Here is a 20,012-nt window from a genome sequence, read left to right as displayed (position 1 = left end):
AATCAAAGCTTTCCATCAAGGTTAACTCTGATAGCAAATGGCTACCTTGCTAAATTCTGCAAAACATTTATTAAACTAATATAAATTCTCATATAAATAAGTTACTATTAATTAATTAATTAACCAGACAATTTAATCTTTAAAGCAACTTGTATACCAACAGTATTACCCTGAGATAACAACCAGGTAATTTCATACCCACAAGAGAAATTTATGGGCAAATATCCTTGACAAACCCAAATGGACAAGTCCTTGCCAATGTACTAGCAAAATGAATCCCAAATTGCATTAAAACAGTTGTTCACTGTGGTCACATGGGATTCATCCTGGTAGTAAGGAAAGTCCAGTATATCCATTTCAATAGAATAAACTACAAAACCATATGGCCATCTCTATTGATATATAAAGAGTATTTGATAAAATGTGACATTCTTTCATAATAAAAACCACTGATTAAATTAAATACTTTATTAAAGTATTTCCATGTACCTCAAATAACATTTACAATAAGACAGTAGATAAATTATGCAAAAGGAGGAAAAGCAAAAAAGTTTTCTATGTAACATAAGGTGAAGAAAAGATGCATTTTTCACAACTCTCAGTATATTTCTGAAAATCTTATCCACAGCAATAAGGCAACAGAAAGAAGTAAATGCCATCTATATTAAAAAAGCAAACATGGAATTGTTACTCAGTATAGATAGGATGATATAATATACAGAAAACTCCAGTCACTTCACTAGAGTTATTAGAACATCACAGAAATTCAGGAAATATGAAAGATATTAAAAGTACAAAAATCAATAGAATTTCTATTAAAAGGTGACATTTCTGGAAGAGAGTCAGTCCCCAGATAGTTAGCTCATCTACTACCAGAAGGTGCTACATGAGCAACTATGGGAAATTGACCAACATCTGTCCAAGCAACTCATGGTCTAAGCTACTCAGCAGTAAACAACCTGGCATGATGCTCACAGAAGAAATAGAACAAAACTGAAGTTATTATAATACATGTTTTTAAAACATTCTATAAAGTCTTGACACTCACATTACATACTTTGACATACAAACCAATGTAGCACATTAGAGAATGTATATCTCTCCTGAATTGATCACCAATCTATTTTCAACAATGACATTGAAAACATATATAGGTAAAGGACATACTATTTAATCAACTCTGCTGAATAAATTGGACATTCAAATGTACAAAAGAGTAAAACCCTGCATCTCATCAAATATTATTTTAGAAGTATTGCATGTATACTCATGGTTATGGCCTAGAACTATTATACTACTAGAAGAAGCACAGAAAATCTTAATATTTTATGTGCAAAGGCCCCAAAACACAGGAAACAAACAAATGAAACTAGACAAATAGGATTGCAATGACCCTGATAAACTAAAAAAAAAAAAGACACAGTGAAGAAAAAGAAAAGTGTGAAGAGTGAAGAAAAAACTAAAAAGTATATAAAATTAAATCTTCAACAGACTACAGAGTCTATCTTCATAATAGAAGAAAATATTTGCTATTCATTTAATGAGAATAGATATTAAAATATACTAGAATCCCAACAGAGGAAAAAAGAATTCCTATTAAAATGTCATTTTAGGGCTGTCAAGATGACTTAGTGATTAAGTTGCTTGCCCACAAAGTCTAAGGACCCAGGTTTGATTTCCTAGTGCCCATGTGCATGGAGGTGTATTCATCCAGAGTTCATTGGCAGTGGATGGAGGCCCTGGCATGCCCATTCTCTCTACATATCTGCCTTCCTTCCTCTCTCTCAACCAAATAAATAAAATAAATAAATAAAATTACAATTTTAGATATCAAAAAATCTCAATAAGAGACCTACAAATTGTGAACTTGTGAGCAAATACATTAACAACATGACTAATAATCAAGAATGGCAAACAAAAGCCTTAAAATAATATCAGTATTAATGTCAATTATCAAGAAAAGCAAAGACTACTATTGGCAAAGATGTGAAGAAAAGATGAAACTTTTGTGTTGTTGATTAGAGTATTTAATTAGCATATTCATTGTGGCAAACAATATGAAACTTCCTGAAGACATTAAGGTAGAATTTCCATATGATCAAGTGACCCCAGTTCTGTGTATCCATACATCTTCACTTCCATGTTCACTGGAACATGATTGGTAATTGCCAAGAAATGAAGATGACTTAAATTTCCCTTAGTTGATGAATAAATGCAGAAAGTGGAATTATATATATATATATATATATATATATATATATATATATATATACACACATATATGTATGTATATATGAAATTATATATACATATATATAATTTACCATATATACATACACACACACATACATACATACATACATACATACATATATGCTCATGGGATATAGTGTCTCAACATTTTGCCAATCTGACCAACCAATATGTCTATTTAGTGCTTATGATCTTAGGTTTCATTAACTTAATGATGCTCTCAGTGATATTTGCAGTGATTGTACTGGCATTAACAATTAGTATTTAGGATACTCAGCAGGAAATAAAGCAAAACTTATTCCACAAATTGCTCCTAGTTTTGCTTCTATCAATTGCATACTTTGTACATACTAATAATCTTATTATCTGCTGCAGTTGGGTTAATTAAAATTCATGTCTACAAGCATAGTACAAAATTAAAATATGCATTTTAATCATAACTTTATATAATAAATAAAAATATACTAGAAGTCCACATTTAATCATTCATTTTCAGAATGTCCAAGTATGTTCCAATGTAACTTAGGGCCAACAAAAAGGAGTTGTTAATAAATATTACATTCAAATGATAATATTGAAGATAATTGAATTTTTTATAGAAAATATAGCTTTTCAAGATAGTTTTTGGTTGTGGATATGTACATAGCTCCTCCTAGTAACTTCTGGTAATTTGTCATTTCTCTGAAAATAGTTAAGATATATCCTGACTTGTTTTTTAGCTTCCACAATCAATCTAACAGGTAATTTGTTTACATTTCATTATTTTAGGGTTTAGTAAACATCGAGTGGATAATTTTTATTTTCATTTGTTAATATTATATAGATTTTCCTGCTTGTATCTATCAACAATGATTTGAACATTTAAAAAATAATTATGAACTTTATTGTATGAATAATCACATGTTGGTCATATTCCCCTTGGGCTATCCTCTCATATCCCCTCTCCCCACCCCATTCCACGAGGGTCCTTCTCTATGGGGTTATTGTTATTCAACATGGGGCCATGAATACATCTGTCAGTCTCTGTGGTTGGGGGCAAAACCTTCCCACACTATGGCTCTTACAATCTTTCTTCCTTCTCTTATGCAATGTTCCCTGAGCCTTGGAGGGTATATTACAAGTCTACTTTAGTGTTGGGATCTCTAGAACCCCTGAATTTCTACTTTGATGAGCTTTGAGTTTCCTCGTTATCTATTGGCAGCTACCTGGAGCTGGTATTCCAGTCAGCAATGAGAACAGCACTCATGTTTAAATTCATACTTCCTCTATAATGTCTCCTGGGCCCTGGCATGTGTGCTAGAGATGATTGGTACTAGAATTTTGGCTGTCCTTTCATGTGGTATTTATGTATTGTGGTCCTCCCAGGCATTACTGCCATACATTTTACTTGGCCAAAGACCCATGGGAATTTCTCTCTGGGATCTATGACCTTCCTATCCATAAGATTTGGACTTGGTTCTCAGTATCAGATATGAGTTTTCTCCAACTGAGAGGGCCTGATTTGAACTTTAAATTCTACTGTTCATAATATTAATCATTAGTAACAAGGAACATATATTAGATAGCATTTTACAATTAAAAATGTCACAATGCATTTTAGCTACAGTCATTTAAGTTAGTAAAAAGGATGCATGACTGAAGGTAAGTGTTTTTTATTCAAGAAAAATCTTTTTGTTTAATATTTTCTTTATTTATTTATGAGAGACGGTGGGGGGGGGAGAAAGAGAATGGGTGTGCCAGGGCCTCTAGTCCCTAAAAATGAACTCAATATGCATGTGCCACCAGGTGCATCTGGCTTACATGGGTCCTGGAGAATCAAACCTGGGTCCTTTGGCTTTGCAGGCAAGCTCCTTTACTGTTAAGCTATCCATCTAGCCCAAGAAAAATCTTTTTAATCAGGACAAATGTGTGATGAAATAAAAATTACCTGGCCTTAAATGAAGGGGTTTGTGTTAGATTATTAAGAAATAAGAATAGGAATATAAGAATAAGCAGTTTTCATTAGGTGTTATGGTACTTGCCTATAATCCCATCATCCAAGAGACTAAGGCCTCTTCACACATTGGAGGCCAGCATCCTAGGCCACATGGTGAGACTCTGTCCATAAAAGGAAGAGAAGGAAGGATGCAGTTCAGTTGGTAGAATGCTTATTAGCATGCAAGAGTTCCTGTGTTCAATCACTAGCTTTGCCTACAAGCTGGTGTTGTAGGACTCTCCTGTAGTTCAAGTATTTGTTACCACTGCAAACAAACTGAAAACACATGTCCACTTTGTGCATCTGGCTTTACATGGGTAGTGGGGAATTGTACCGGGGTAAGCAGGCTTTTCAAGCAAGCATGTTTACACTGCTGAAATAATCTTATCACTCTAAGAAAAATAAATTATTCTTAAAACAGGTCAGTAAATATTACTTGCATATGTATATGTGTGTCTGAATAATATCCATGCCAATTTTGTTTATGAACTGTGTACTATAAATTTAATTTAGGAAAAAAATCTCAGGCAAACAGCAACAGTAAATGAAAGCAGATGAGTTGTATGGGGCTGGAGGATTTCTCAGTGGTTAAGGCACATGTAAAGACTTATGACTTGAGTTAAATACCCCAGTATACACATAAGCCACATGCACATATCTGGAGCTTGTTTGCATTAGCTAGAAGCCCTGGCATGTCCATTCTCTTTTCTCTCTTTCTCTCTTTCTCCCTTTCTCCCTTTCTCCCTTTCTCCCTTTCTCCCTCCCTCCCTCCCTTCCTTCCTTCCTTCCTTCCTTCCTTCCTTCCTTCCTTCCTTCCTTCCTTCCTTCCTTCCTTCCTTCCTTCCTTCCCTCCTCCACTTCCTCCTCCTCCTCCGTCGTCTTCGTCTTCTTCTTCTCCTTCTCCTTCTCCTTCTCCTTCTCCTTCTCCTTCTCCTTCTCCTTCTCCTTCTCCTTCTCCTTCTCCTTCTCCTTCTCCTTCTCCTTCTCCTCCTCCTCCTCCTCCTCCTCCTCCTTCTTCTTCCTCCTCCTCCCTCCCTCCCTCTCTCTCTCTCTCTCTCTCTCTCTCTCTCTCTCTCTCTCTCTCTCTCTGTGTGTGTGTCTGTATCTCTCTACTTGCAAATAAATAAGATAAAAAAAAAACAAACAGATGAGTTGTTTGACAAACATTCCTCTGGGAAGAAAACAAAGCAAAAAAAAAAAAAATCTCTAATACCTCTCTTCCCAAGTTTGATCAGCCAGAGAAAGTGATCAATCAGTGGGATATTCCTTCTAATCTTCCTCTTACTTTATTCATATCATATTAACATTTTGATGAACTTCCTTTCAATAAAATTCATTGCATTTGTGGTATTTTCCCACCTGCAACTACCAGTTTCCTGTTTACCAAATCAAAATCAATTTTTCATTGCTCCCTTATTTAACATTCTTGAATTTTTTCATATCTATACACATTTTTCTTTGTGATGCTAAAATAGAATCTTCTTAAACATTCTGCCATTGGCTCTGATCTCTTCCCAGGCCATTATTCTAAAAAGAAAAAAACTTGTCTATTCTTCCTAACCATTACCAACTCTACCTGACTACTTTTAAACAGTGTTAGATATTTAATGATAGATACTTAATGTCATTCAGTATAACTACTTCAAGTGGCCTACAGTTTGACCTATATCACCACATCCAAAACTGAACTCATTATCTATTTCCTCAATCTATATTTCCTACCTCAGATTAACATGCTGAATTTGAACAAGTTCCTGTTGTGATCCACCTTGCACAGTAGATTGGATGGTTTATCTTGTTTTCCTGTTTATATATACCATTGAGCATGGAGCTCTCTACAGTATAATTTCTGGGCTTTTGACAAGATGAGACAGTATGTAGCTTCTTTCTCACCATCAATGTATGACTATAACATGTAGACTATTTTATTCTCAAAAGAGAATGGGTACAAAAGACCTAAAGAGCACAAACCAGACCTAGAAAGAAGAGATGGTAGCCCAGTTGGAAACTGAGTACAGAGAACCAATCTTCACTGAATATTTCAAGGATTGAAAATAGGGTTACTTTTATTCCTTTTTTTTTAAGTGTTGGTGTTGGTTGTAGTGGTGGTGGTGTGGGGGAGGGAGTATTCATGTGTGTGAATGAACACCTCACACACCATGGGGCATATATGGAGATCAGCAGATAACTTTGGGTATTGGTTCTCAGCTTCGCCACCTTGAAGGCAGGGTCTGTTTCTCATGGTTGTTTTCTACTACATATACCAGGGTAAGTACCCAGAAATACTCCTGCCTCAACCTCCTTTCTCCCAGTGGGCACACTGGCTTTTACATGAACTCAGGTCCTCATGCTTTCATGGCTCTTTATCCACTGACTGTTCTCCTCAGTTCTGATAGTCTTGTTTTTCTTTTTTCCCTCATGGTTACAAGACTGAAAATTATTCTCTCTTAGTTTAGAATGTTATTCTTATAATATCCAAAAAGCTTTGGTTTAGTGAGTCTTCTGTGACTATTTTCAGACTTTAGATTTAGCATAGTTTTGTCTAATAAAATACCTCATTTCACATTAATTGTGCTGATTCCCACTGTAAAACAAGCAGAGCTGCCACGCTTCGGGGCTATTCACTGTTGGGGGTATTAAGTCTTACTGTGAGTTTAGAACACTCACTGCTGTCATTTCCAACATTTTCTCCCTTGTTGCAGGTTGTTTTGCTGTGGGTTCTGAGATGATGTCATCTGCTGCTGGGTTTGTCAGTACTACCACATCATTAGCAAGCACCATTTAACACCTACGCCTAAGGCAACATCTGCCCCAGCCTTTAGTTTTCCTTGAGACTGTCCAATATTGTGTCCTTCCATTCCCTACTGGAAGACTGTATACCCTTTATATGTGAGCTGACAGTTAATAATCAACTAACAGTAGCCAGCAAAATTGTACTTTCATTATTTTTCTTTTTTTGAGGTAGAATCTCACTCCAGGCTGACTTGGAATTAACTATGTAGTCTCAGGGTGGCCTCGAATTCATGGTGATCCTCCCATATCTGCCTCCTGAGCGTTGGGATTAGAGTCATGCGCCATCACGCCAGGCAAAGTTGTACTTTCTTATACATCAACATCACAAGAAATCCATTGTCATTACTCCAGTAGCTTTTCAGGTTGTGGTGAAAGCAGTTTACTGCTGAAGATTCCTTCCTTTCTTTAAAAGTCTGTGTAAGGGGAAATAACAAGATGTGTATAAAAGAGGTGTCATACAGCAATAATGCATTGATTAATTTTTGTTGCCATATTAAGTGGACTTGGGATCTTTACAAGGAAGGTGCTATTTAAGCATAAAACATTTGTGTGGAATCTGTACTTGCTTGCCTTATAAATTATATCTTGAGATTTCACAGACACAAAGCAAGTTTTTACCATTGTCAGCATGCAGAGCCACCCTTGCTGTTGCAGAGGCAGCCTCCTGTGTCATCAGAACAATTACCCGCTGAGCCCGCACACCTTTCCCTTTCCAGTAACCTTAAGTGATGCTGACAGTGGTTCAGGTGGAAAGAACACAGCCCAACTTCTGAGTGCCACTAACCCTGACAGATTAACAGGAAAATACCTGTTCTTAACACCTGATAACACAAATTAAATACAAATAGCATTGATTGGAAATCAATGTGATATGACAAAATGAAATTCCCACCAAAAAGAGCAGGCTTTATTTTTAAAAACATGCATATTCCTCCAGAATGCTGCTTGCTGTATGCCAGTGAGCTTGTTAAGAAATGTGTTACTCAGATAGAGTACTAGAATGGGTGGGGGGAGGTATGGCATTTTTCACATTTTTGAAGTAAAAGAAAACAACTTTTCTTATTGTCTTACCTAAATGCATTTACGTGCAAAATTTTGTAGCATGTCTGTAATTGTAAAAGTTGAGATGCTGAAGCAGGAAAATCACCCAGATTGTGAAACTGACATTGGCTATACAGAAAGATCCTACCTCAAGAATAAATTAGACAAAGAAGAAAAAGAACATAAATTAATTACTTAACCATTCTTCCACATATACTGACGTACACTTGTGATCCCAACCATTTTGGAACTAAAACCTTTGGATTTCAGTGGGTTTGAGGCCAGCCCAGGTAATGGAGTGAGTATCAAGCCAGTATAGGCCAAAGAAAGACACCCTGGGGGCAATACCTGTACAATGTTGGACCCATTAACTTTAAGTGATAGATGATAGAGGAGAGAAAACAAAAACATTGATATACAAATGGAGCTAGTAAGGAATAAAGAAAGGATTCAATGGAAGGGAAATGAAAAACAGAAACAAAAGAAGGTAATGGGAGATCATTATCAAAATATTTTTTATACATGTATGAAAATTGTCAATAAAAGCACTTGTTCTAAAAGTATTTTTCTAGTTACTTATTTGTTTATGCATTAGAATTTGCTATATATGTCTTTGGAACAAACAACTTTTCTTGGTGGGGAGAGATCTAATTGCTTTAGAATGAGAATAGATTTAGTGAACCAGTCAAGAAGACACAGTGTAGCCCTTCAACTTGAGCTTAATTTCACTTAGATTTTTAGTGGAACAGTTATCTAAGGCTTGTCTAATGTAATGCCTAGTGCATCTCTATCCCACAGTAACAACAAAAATAGGTGCTGAAACACAAAGGACATAAATGTCACCTCTAAATAGGCTTACATTTTGCAATTCGCAAATTCATTTACTAAGTGCTGAATGTAAAATTATGAGTACAATCTTAAAGTGATGCTTTCTAATTTGGGGTTCCCATCAGTCCCCTCGAAAAATCAGAATGTCCCTAGGACAGAACTTAAATGACATTACTAATTAGAACGTGAGTGCCATCTAGCGATCTCAATGGGTAACTACACTCATATTTAGAAGAAAAAAAGTAGCTGAGGAAAACATTCTTTAATCTGTCCTACAATGCATTCTCCTTGAGGAGTTAGTCTTGGGGGAAAAGAAGGCTCCCTATTTGTGAAATACCCATGTCACAACAAAACTAAAGTGCAGAATGAATCAAAGTGTGGGAAAGATTTATTGCCTAGTGCACAAGAAGCATACAATTTTAGCACAAAAAGGCCAGCATAAACTTTCTAAAAGGGAATAAAATAAGTATGGATTATGAATAATATAGATCAAAATGAGGATGAGACATGGAATGGATAGTGTATAAATGGGTATAGGATTGAACAGAGATGTTAATAAGGAAGGAAGATTATAATGATGTAGGACCAAAAGTCAAAGAAAGATCAAGTTAATCTGGTCAACTGTTCTTGGAAGGAGAGAGAGAGAGAGAGAGAGAGAGAGAGAGAGAGAGAGAGAGAGAGAGAGAGAGAGAGAGAGAGAGAGAGAGAAAGAGAGAGAGAGGGAGAAGGAGAGGGAGAGGGAGAGGGAGAGGGAAAGGGGGAGGGGGAGGGGGAGAGGGAGGGGGAGAGAGGGAGAGGGAGAGGGAGAGGGAGAGGGAGACAGAAACAGAGGGAAAGAAACAAAGCAGACTATCATGCTATACTACACCCATGGCAACTCTTCAACATCAGATAAGAAAGTTACACGAGGTATGGGAAGCTATGAGGGGCTTTTACCCCACATTAAGAAAACTGGTGTAAAAACAGTAGTCAAAAGTTTATTCATGGGCTGGAGAGATGGCTTAGCGGTTAAGCACTTGCCTGTGAAGCCTACGGACCTCGGTTCAAGGCTCGATTTCCCAGGACCCACGTTAGCCAGATGCACAAGGGGGTGCACGCGTCTGGAGTTCTTTTGCAGTGGCTGGAGACCCTGGTATGCTCTCTCTCTCTCTCTCTCTTTTTCTCTCTTTCTGCCTCTTTCTCTGTCTATCACTTTCAAATAAATAAATAAACATAAAATATTTAAAAACAAGTTTATTCATGTCAGTGTGTCTTCCTTTACAAAAATAGCTTTATGTGAGATTTTATACATATATATATGTATGTATGTATATATATATATATATATGTATATATATATATATATATATATATATATATATTATTTATTTATTTGAGAATGACAGACACAGAGAAAGAGCAGATAAAAAGAGAGACAATGGGCACACCAGGGCCTCCAGCCACTGCAAAGGAACTCCAGACATGTGCACCCCCTTGTGAATCTGGCTAACATGGGTCCTGGGGATTTGTGACTCAAACTGGGGTCCTTAGGCTTCACAGGCAAGTGTTTAACCACTAAGCCATCTCTTTAGCCCAAAGTGAATCGATTTTGAATAGATGATACTATAGATAATAAATCAGGGACATCTGTAAAGCTAAATGTCTTGTCCAGGCATGGTGACACACACCTGTAATGCCAGCATGTGAAAGGCTGAAGCAGAAAAATTATGAAATTCAGGAAGCATAGGCAACTTACTGCCTTGTAAAGTTAAGCTGAGCTAGGGTAAGATGCTATTTCAAAAAAAAGTAGTCAAATGTCAATAACCCAAGAAAAAAGTTACTGAAATATTTAAGGAAGTTGCTTGGTAGAAGGTTATAAACAAACTTCAAATTAACAATATGTCAACCTTTCTTCCAACTTTATAGGATCTTATTTTAATTATCATTGTTTTTGTTCTTCTCAGAACATGTGCATGGTCCCTACCCAGAAGGAGACTTGGGGAAATGCCACCCAATCACTGGAATAAGGGCCTGTATATCACACCTGTTATGGACCGTGGCTAGAAATGGCAGCAAGACAACCACAACGCAGAGCATGCTCTTCAGCGCTGCTGGTGAAGCAACAGTTAGATTCAGCTCATAGGCTTCCTAAGTCTGATTAAGATATATTTATTTCTGCTTTCACAGAATAGCTACAAATAGTACGAATGATGCTTTTGGAAACAAAAATAGAAGGCAAAATCATAAATGTTTGTTCACTTAAAATTAAAATTGACTTATAGTCCTGAATGTTTTATATTTGTAGAGGATACTGCTGCAAACTCCCAATGCAAGTTTGAAATTTGTTAATTTCATATTTATTTGCATAGTTTTATATTCCAGGTATCATATCACATTGAAGACTATAACCAAGTTGGAAATGTTCATAGTAAAATTCACTCTAGCAGGTAAAGCAGGTGATTCAGTGAATGGAACTAGATAATTGATAAATATTTATGTGCTTGCTACTTTTTGTACTACTGTTAGGTGATGTATAACAAGACATATAGCAATTTGTTGGTATATACAAGATGTATTAACCAGAACTTAGAACCTAACATGAGCATCAGAAGAGGAAATAGAAAGGAAGTCATGTTTTAAAGAAATTATCTATAATGCAAATGGACCAACATTTAGAGGCAACTGCATTACTCTGGCTGCACTCTAGATGCAGTGTTCCCCCTGGGCTAGGAGATATAGAAATGAAGAAGATGGCTGGACAATAGGATGAGATGAGCAACATGAAAGGGAGGATGAAGCACTGTAACATTGCATAGTACTCATCTATACAATTTTAACTTAGCATGACACAAATCACATGTTGAAACATCCCCACAAAGAAAGTTTACACTTACTCATAGGGTAGCCTATCAGGACAGAGAACGGACTGGTCCATTCCAAAATCCTATTGACATTATCAAATGCAAGTGTTCTTTTTTTTTATCATATTTTACTAAATAAACTACACTGAGATTTGATGAAGGGCATAAACAGATGCATAGCTTAAAATTTCCACTTTCATATGTCAATAACAGAAATCAGTGATGACTTATGTGGAAAAAAAAAAGTCGTATAAGTACTGGGAAACCATTAGATTATTTATTGGCAGAACTCCTACAAGGAGATTTTCTTTTGAACGCCACTGTTCTTCCAATTAAAGGCACTGACATATTTGTATCCTGTGGCTATACCAGGACATAGAAATACACTAGTCTATACCATTTCACTTTCCAAGCAAAATATATTAAAATATACATAAAATCCACTCATGATAGCTAATTTTAAAGAAAAATTTAGATAGGCTAGTATGTTACCTGAATTTTATCAACATTTATTTGCATAGTATAACAAAGGAAAACCATTACAGCATATGAAAGAAATAAAAATAAGTATAGTCATTCTAGGTTCTGATGAAACGTAGCATGTAACTTTGTCACCCCCAGACAATGACCTGACATTATCATTTCTAAGTCTTTTAAATCAAGAAATGTTTCCTCCTTTTTTTTTTTTTTTTCACTTATGAGAGAGAGAGAGACAGAGAAAGAGACAGACAGACAGAGAGAGAGAGAGGATGGGAGTACCAGGGCCTCTAGCCAGTGCAAAGAAACTCCAGATGCATGTCCTACCTTGTGCATCTGGCTTACGTGGGTCCTAGGGAATCAAATCTGGGTCCTTTGCAGGACCTAGTCTGGCTATGTAGCTCAGGCTGGGCCTGAATTTGTGATCCTTCTGTCTCAGCCTCCTAGGACTGAGATTACAGACATGGACCACAACATTCAGATAAACTCCATCATTTGATAGGTAGATTTTCCTGCCCACACTGACTGGTGGTGATCCACCATGAATAGTTTAGCTGGTCGTATTTCCTTGCTACATTGGTTACTAATATTCTTAGTGGTAAACAGGGATATTTTTAAATGAGGGAGGAATTTTTCTCCATATTCATTCCTCCTTCCTCTACTATTTCTATGCCCTTTGATTTTAGTGGCTTATATTTATTATTCACTTTTCAAATGAATAAATTTCTATAAGCTAACTTTCATCCTTTCTGGATCAAGGCTATTGAAAGCAGCCCTCTGAAATGGAAGATATAATAACTCAAATAACCAAAGCCATTAAACCATATGCAATAGATATTCTGGGAAGAGTAAGAAAAGTACCAGCATGTTCACTTTGTCGTTCACCTTAAGGCTGTATGTGTTCAATTATAGAAAACATTTAAGACAAAAAACTCATTGCACAATAAAAACAGCTTTAAAGCTCTTAGATTTTGGAACAGTTATACAATATATTTAAAGGACTTATAAAACTCTGGTGATGATCTCTGTGTGTTAACAGCCTGGCGGAGGAGGGGAGCCAGTGGAGCAAAGAAGCAGCCCAGAGAGCTAGAATCTCCACAGTTCCTCAGTTAACACATAAAGGAAATAACCTAATTACTGGAAGGCGGGAACAAGAAAATAAAAAGTATGGAAGGGTAGAGAAGCATTAAATGGAAACACACAGATTTTTCTTGCTGTAGAACCGAAATTCAGCATGTATCCTGAGTGTAGTGTTTCAAACAGACTGGAGGTTTGCACAGGCATCGTGGATGGATGAGAATAGCCAAAGGACAAGGACTGACTTTAATCACCAGAGAAGCTGCAAGAGCAAGAACCCAAAGCTAGTGGCAGCAGGGAATAAGTGAGCAGAGGCTCCCTAGCAGGGCAGGGTCAGGCTGGATGCTCACACGTGGCAGCAAGGCAGCAGCCAACACAGGTGCAGCCCCAGGCTCCCCGTGGAGTTCCAAGTACAGACACGCGCAAATAGACGCTGGTGCGTGGGACTTCCCCGCCGTCACAGACAGGTGCAAACCGCGCTCTCCATGGAAATGTATCGCAAAAGAAACGCCATATAATTTATTTAACAAACACTTACTTACCGCCAGACAAACAGAAGGAACTGGGTAATGATTCAAAGACAGAGAGGGGAGGTAGACACTGGCGGAACAATGACACTAAAGCCTTCAATCTGGATTCACTACCTGTGCTATTTTATTTGTTCAATTACAGGCTTTGTGATATAAAAATTCAGGAAGAAAGAAGATAAAACGAGGCTGTCTGAAGCTAAGCCTGCTGTTTCCTTCGCTTTTCTAGGGTTGACACAGATCATTTACAAGCACCACCGCACCCCATCGCGGGGCAATCCAAAAGCAGTGACATAGTCTTTAGCAGCAACTCATAAGTATATATGTAAAAGAGAAATCCCTTCCTTAATACACACACACACACACACGCAGGCACGAGCACACACACACACACACACACACACACACACACACACACGTATCCAAAGTGCAAAGTCCGCTGTGAAGCCCACCGAAGTGTGCTGCTAGGTTGGGCAGGGGCTGGCAGAGCGGTCAGCCACAGCGAGGGAACGAGGAGAGACAGCACAGAAAGGGACCCTGCGTCTTTCCTCCCTCTCCCAGGTGGCCTTCAGCCAGCACGTTCACCCTGTCACCGGGGAATGTTAAACACCCAGGGTGGCCCGAGCAGCAAAGATAAGGTGGAAGGGGGTACCCTGGTTGATCAGTAGGCGAGGGGAGAAACGTGCAAACCCTGCTTGAGGGGACCAGCTCTTTGAGCCTTTCCAGCGACCGCGACCGCGCTGGCTGGCGGGCGGGCGGGGCGCGGGCCGCCCCGGGAGCGCACAGCCAGTCAGGGCGCTCGGCGCGGGGCGCGCGGACGCATTGGAGGAAACACGCGAGCCCCAAACACGCCCGCCAGCTGGAGGAGGCGTCGCACCTGCCTCCCCAGCTCACCAACTAGAGGGGGGGGGGGGGCGCAACTGCGAGGAGGCAGCCACCAAGTGCCATTAAAGCTCGGAGCGGAAAGGATGCCTTACCTGGGTCCCGTCTTCTGGGAGAGACTGGGCAGGATGGAGGATTCCCTGTGAATGATTCCGAACTCTGCAGTCGTGTTGTGCCACAGGCTGCCAGGGGCACCCGCTCTACTGCTCCATCTTAACTGTGCCCTGGGCAGGAGGATGGGAGGCAGGGACTGAGAGTCACCTAGGAAGGACAGAGGAGACTGGCATCTCTTGGGTAAGTGACTTACATTCCTTCGTCAGCGACTGCTTTCTGGAATTGTGCGCTTCATTCTGCCAGCCACTTAGGATTTTTGACACATTCTCTTCTGAAAAGCAATCCTTTCTTGCCATGTTTCCAGCCTATAAAAACTGTTAGATGAAACCTGGGTAAAGGGGGCAAAAGCGCTATTTATTTTTTCTCTGCTGGGGTTTTTATTTTGAGAACTTGAAGCCAGAGTAAACATAATCCGCTAGTGTATCACATAAGGACAACCCAAATAAAAGTAGAAACAAAAAATATACCCGATTCAATGACAAATGCCAACATAAGCAAGAAGGTCGCTAAAAAACTACCAAACTACAGAAAAATAGGATAGGGTTCTCAGGTACTAATTTCACACCTTATGAGTTGTGCTATGTAATGTTGAGAATAGAGCCCAAATAACTGAATATTGGGTCTTACAATAACCTGTTAAGATTCAATAGAGGTGCTGCATAAGTAGAGTTCTACAAAGTTTGGAAAACTGAAAAAAGTGATGTCTTGGATTATGCTGAGGATTTTGTTCCTATGTTTTGTGTATATATGTGACAGATTAAAAAAAATGAAAAACATGTCCTCAAATCCTTTTATCAGGAAAACTGGGAGATTATTAGTTTGCACATATGATGTACAATAAACTGACAACTGCTATAATGACTTGAAAAAAATTAAGTTGTTTAAAACTAATTTCATTTTGAGAAGAAGAATTCATTACATATGTTAGAATTATTTTGCCTAAAATTCTCTGTTTGCTAGCATGAAAAGTACAGTTGAGTATGGTATGTTTAAGGTTTTGAAGTAGAAAACTTTCCTATTGTATATGCAGTGATGGTCATATGTAATACATTTGCTTATTTCTTTAAAGGGAAAATGATGTAAAGGTGTCAAACTTGTGCTCTGATTCTGATTTCAGCCATGCAAGGAAGAGTGAAAAAGGAAGGTAGCATTTAAGAATATCAGTGAGTGAAATTAAAGCCAGTGTTGGAAGTATGTCAGCTGCTGTTGTGTTTCAGTGCAACTAGAGAATGGCAGTCATCACCACTAACCCTGCCACTCAGGACATGAATGGAAATGCATTCAATCGGCCCTTATTCCAACAGAGTCCCGATTCTCAATGTTGAGCAATTTACCCATGTTTCTTTGCACATTTTCCCACATAATGCTTAAATCATATTCAATTCTGTTTGGAACCGTGTATTCAAACTTAAACTTGACAGGCATGTATTCACACTGATGATATGGGGAAAATCAAAATCACTATGTAAAAATAATGTTAAATGATTAAAACTAAAAGAGGTCTCATGGACCACATGTACTAACTCTAATTAATAATAGAAAGCACACATTTCAGAGAAAGCAGTGAGACAAATAGTAGAATTTTCAAACTAACTTATATCAAAGATGGCATGATAAGAAAGGAGGTTCTAAAGTAGTGAGATGTTTAGCTCAGTGTTTTATATGTTGCCAGAACCTTTCCATTATTCTTATTAAAAACTTCTGAAAACTAACAAAGGAAGATACGCAAATGTTATTTTAACTTTTTCCCACATCCAGTACACAAGTAGTTATAGAAGTAGAATGCTTAAAAAACCCGGGGGGGGGGGTCTTTCAATGATGAGTAAACTGCTAGATGTTGGCTGTAAGTTGTGAGGTTTGTGTGCTCTAGGGCATTTTTGGAAATGCAACTGAAAAGTCAGTGTTGGACTTTTTCATGGATGCCTGATATGCCTAGACATCCCTCATGGTGTATAAGATACACTTCAACTATTAGATGGTCTGAACCCTAATAGGTGCTAGGTAGGTAAATCAGAAAAAGGAACTAAAATCAAATAATTTTCATTGGATGTATTTATAATCATTTCAAGTGTTATATATGCAAATGTATTCAATCTTATATTTCAACTAAGGAAAAGTCTTAAAGATGGAACAGATTTTGCTAATATACACACATATATTTCTTTAATTCTCTTCTGTCTCTCTCTCCCTCTTTATTTGACAGTTTATGGAAGGTTCACTAGCCTTCAGGTAGCAGTAATGGTGTTCTTTGGAAGCTAACCTAGCAATAGGAGCAGAGGGTGTCAGTAAAGCATAGAGGGCTGGCCAGATGAAGAAAGTAAGGGTTTGCTGTGCTGGACAAGACATTGCAGTATTTTCCTTGTCATTAACAAGTCATTATTGCATATATTAAAATAAGGTTAAGAAGTTGTCTAGATGTCGATGGTAATATGAGAATGATTTCATTATATATGTTACCTTGGCTACAGCATTTTGGGGAGTATTGTGTGGCTGAGTCTCATACTAGCCCAGACTCACCTGGAATTAAGCCTATAGCCCAGGCTGGCCTTAAATGACAGCAGTTCTCTTATGTTTGGTGATAAAAGGCGTAAAACACCATTGTTGGCAAAAGCAAATTTTTATATCAGACTAATGACCCTCCTAATCTATTCAAAACTCTTCCAGAATTTTAATGTAGAGATATTTGAAATAGAATGGTTCTCTGAACCCATTCTACCATACACTTTGGTTATGATTTTAGAGTTGCCGTTAAAAATATTTTCAAACACTGTTATTAAGAACTTGATAGTTTCTCTTAATTTAAACAGATGTGTGTCTTTATACTAGTATCTCCAATTCCTCACTTGAAGAATTTACATTTATGTATCTCTTCCTTATTCCTGAAGATGCAAAGTTGAAAAGGGGAGGTTTGTGCTTCTGACATAGCATATTTTAGACTAGTATTCATGTTATGCTCATCTGTTTCATGAACCTAGCACTTTAGAGCAGAAGAAAGCTGGTTGGAAGCTCCAAGCAGTGCAATCCTTGCAGGTCTGTTTTCTGAGGACTTTTGATCAATAACTGCACATTAGAGGCTAGTTCACTTTAAAAAGTAATGAAGTATATAAAACTCCTGGACATGTAAGGTTCAGATTAAAACCTATTATCAAATATTTCCAATATCCTTTTTCCTTTAAGAGTTTTGCATATTCCAATGTATATTACCAGAAGTTTCTCATAAATAGAATATAGTTTTTTTCTACATTTTTCCTGAAACTCTTGAATGATTTTCACTTAAAATGTATGCAATGAATTATAACATTTTAATACTGAGTTTAAAATGATAATTATAGATGAGTATGATATATGTGATTACTTTTCATATATAGTTTATAATTACATTGTCTCATAAATATTATTTTGTAGTATTAAATTTTGTGAACTAAATTTTTAAGACTAACTTTTCTTATGTTTTATGTATTAAGATTTGTAAACTGAGGTAATTTATACCCATTAACCCCATGAATTAAAATGGAAAATTTATAATTACATATTCCAAACTACTATATATTATACTTCTGATAAAAAAGTACTTCTGTACTACTTCATAGTACTTAACAGCAAGTGAAATCATGGTCAAACTTCTCTTCATTAGTTCAGAGAAAAAGAACTCTTCTAATATAGTCTAAGTACATTATATAAAATGAGATACCCTGTGCTATAGAGATAAAAACTATGACTATATCATTCCTTAATATCATATAAAATAATTTGAAATTTATCATTCATAACAATCTTTAAAATGTGTTTCTCAGCCTGGAGTTTCTTAGACCATGATCATTTTAATTGTATCAAAAATGTTTCATTATGTGCATTTGACAACACAATTATTTAATGTGATGAATTTTCTCTGATTTTTAATCAATGGTCTCTTAAACATTCATATCTGTTCCATTGTCCTATGTTACAGATTTTGATTTATTTTCTTCACTAATAGCTTCTCTTAAAAAAAAATGACAGCATTTTGAAACTCTTGCATTTCCTGATTCCAAATAATTCATACCTCAGATCAAACAAACTAAGATCTTGTTAGAAAAGAAGCCAATTTATTGAATTGCTGTTCTACTGATCACAACTTTCTAATTCTCCATTTACTAGAAAATATAAGCCTTGTTTTTATTTAATAAGAGTAACTAATATTAACTTATCCAAATTACATGCAACTGGATTTGGGGCCAGAAGTATAATAAAGAATTTCATTTACTTGTGTGATGAAAACTTTTTCCCCTGGCCATTAAATATAAAAGTATAATTTTAAATAAAATCACTGTAGGAATGTATTCTATATTACTCTTGTGGCTGCTAAGTACCCCATAAGTATATGATATCTTCCATTATCATACAGTATTGACTATAGTAAATAAGGCTGAGGAATAACTTTTCTGATCACATTGGTTGTGAAAATGAGATGGCATCTTCCTTAATTTGGCATTTACAGTATTATTAGATATATTCACTGGGAGTTTAAACAAAGAGAGGGTTTCTTTTTGTCATTCCTAGAACAGAGACATCAGGTATCATAATAATGGAAAGTCAAGCAGGGTTTTTTTGTGTTTTCAAATATTTTATTATTTATAGTAGTTTGTATTCATGAGAAATTTACTTTCAATTATATAACATTTCTTTAGTTTCTGAAATAGCAAGTTCATAATTTAAAAGATTTATTCTTATTTTAACTCAAGTATAAAGGAAATGTTTGAAAAGCTCCAGAAATCTCATTCTTCAAAGATTTACCATTCTAGTTTTATTTAAAAATTTACTTAAATTGTTGCAATACTTGATAAGATACTATTGTAATTCAGCTTCTAAAAGTACACAAAATCCATCCCTTGAAAGTAAAATTAATGTTAGTAGAAAGACACAAGTGAGCAGCAGTAAGCACTCTAAGACAACTGTGTTGTTGGGAAGACATTTGTGTTTAATTGGAATTTCATATTCATTAAATATGAGACAGATCCTTGGGCACCTTATCAGATTTAAGTGCTTCCAAATATTTCTAGAAACATAAGAAGTTACTTGATTAATCTGTCAGGTTTTTATTTGTCATTCTTGTATTATTTTGTAGTATAACTCCCTACCTTATTTTCTGAAAGGCATAAAGTAGCTTAATTGCAACTCATATCTTGACAGATAATGAAATAACTCATTAGAGACCTTTTTTGTTTT

General features: G+C 36.7%; 1 protein-coding gene and 1 long non-coding RNA gene across 4 annotated transcripts in view; one reads left to right on the top strand and one right to left on the bottom strand.

The window, feature by feature from the left end:
• Positions 1-7,173: 7,173 nt before the first annotated feature.
• LOC123459527 lies at positions 7,174-15,041 on the bottom strand. Its single transcript, XR_006636317.1, has 2 exons — positions 14,789-15,041; positions 7,174-7,434 (listed from the first exon to the last, which is right to left on the bottom strand). It is a non-coding gene; the product is annotated as an uncharacterized LOC123459527 (long non-coding RNA).
• The window catches only part of Cntn5 (contactin 5), a 1,203,203-nt gene continuing 1,197,871 nt past the window's right edge, over positions 14,681-20,012 (top strand). For 2 of the 3 annotated variants that reach the window (XM_045146290.1, XM_045146292.1), the window contains exon 1: positions 14,681-14,987. The gene's annotated coding sequence lies outside the window, so the exon portion shown is untranslated. The remainder of the gene's footprint in view (positions 14,988-20,012) is intronic. The other variant, XM_045146289.1, reaches the window with a different exon arrangement.

The sequence above is a fragment of the Jaculus jaculus genome, chromosome 3, assembly GCF_020740685.1.
Source record: "Jaculus jaculus isolate mJacJac1 chromosome 3, mJacJac1.mat.Y.cur, whole genome shotgun sequence".
Classification (NCBI taxonomy): Eukaryota; Metazoa; Chordata; class Mammalia; order Rodentia; family Dipodidae; genus Jaculus; species Jaculus jaculus.
Note: the sequence above shows the minus strand (reverse complement) of the source record. Positions and strands in the feature narration are given on the sequence as shown.